Source organism: Aplysia californica, unplaced genomic scaffold, assembly GCF_000002075.1.
Source record: "Aplysia californica isolate F4 #8 unplaced genomic scaffold, AplCal3.0 scaffold00229, whole genome shotgun sequence".
Taxonomy (NCBI): Eukaryota; Metazoa; Mollusca; class Gastropoda; order Aplysiida; family Aplysiidae; genus Aplysia; species Aplysia californica.
In genome coordinates, this window is record NW_004797499.1 from 143,349 (window position 1) to 144,415 (window position 1,067).

The 1,067-nt window shown below is 41.9% G+C and overlaps 1 protein-coding gene across 1 annotated transcript in view; it reads right to left on the minus strand.

The window, feature by feature from the left end:
* Positions 1-1,067, minus strand: part of LOC118477814 (prolyl 4-hydroxylase subunit alpha-1-like) — a gene marked incomplete in the record, with an annotated part of 23,649 nt that overhangs the window by 6,768 nt on the left and 15,814 nt on the right.

Genomic DNA, 1,067 nt, shown 5'->3' on the forward strand with positions numbered 1-1,067 from the left:
GAGAGAGAGAGAGAGAGAAAGAGACAGACAGACAGACAAAGAGAGAGAGAGAGAGAGAGAGAGAGAGAGAGAAAGAGAAAGAGAAAGAGAGAGAGAAATGTGTGGGGGTGGGTTGGGGAAGTGCGGTGGTGATGGCAGAGATAGATATGATAGACCTCAGCGACCTATTTAGCTTTGAAACCTACGCTCTGAACAAAGAGAGTAGTCTACCTTGTGTACTCCACTTTATATAACTATTTCCGTGACAGCTGTAGCTTCAGACACTCGCAGATAGATCTACGCAAATAAAAGTTAACTGTCTCGTGACATTTCTACATTGCTTGACATACATATCAACTTATGCATTACATGTACTTGGCAAGTATATTATCAACTCTTATATTGTAAACGTTGACTTTATCTTTGAAGTTTTCACTTCACGCTTGTGCCATTTTGGATAGCAATGCAAACAGAGATGTAATTCAGGGCTTTCCTAATTCATTACAAATCAAGTCTGACGAACGACTTATTGATCAACCTCGTTTCTCGCTGTCTTTCATCGATTTTTTGGGCTCCTTTTTGCCAAAGCTTTTCCCCTCGAAGTTGGATGAGTTAGCTTGGCGTGCGAATAACTCATAAGTTCCTCGTCTTTACCTCTGCCAGCGATTGTGATTGACATAGATTTTTTTCCTACAGATAATAATATAGTGAAACTGAAGATTCCGATATTAAGTGTGTTGGTTGTTGGAGGGCGCCACTGGTAGGTCACACGCCTTTTCCTTCCCATCTGCTGTTTCTATAGTCTGTCTGTTTTACTTTGCCCCTGCTCTAAATGACTGTTATGGTGTCCATGTGCTTCGAAGTAAGCCCTCCACAAAGCTGAGTCGTTCTAAACATTTGCACTTGACCCAACATATTGACCTAATTTACAATGACGGTCACTACAAGCATGCGAGAGCAAGGGGACAGGGTCTGTTTTAGAACCCTTGAACCAAAGTAAGTCAATCTAGGCATCATCTATATCTGGTCTCTGATATGTTGCATGAGAGAGAGAGAGAGAGAGAGAGAGAGAGAGAGAGAGAGAGAGA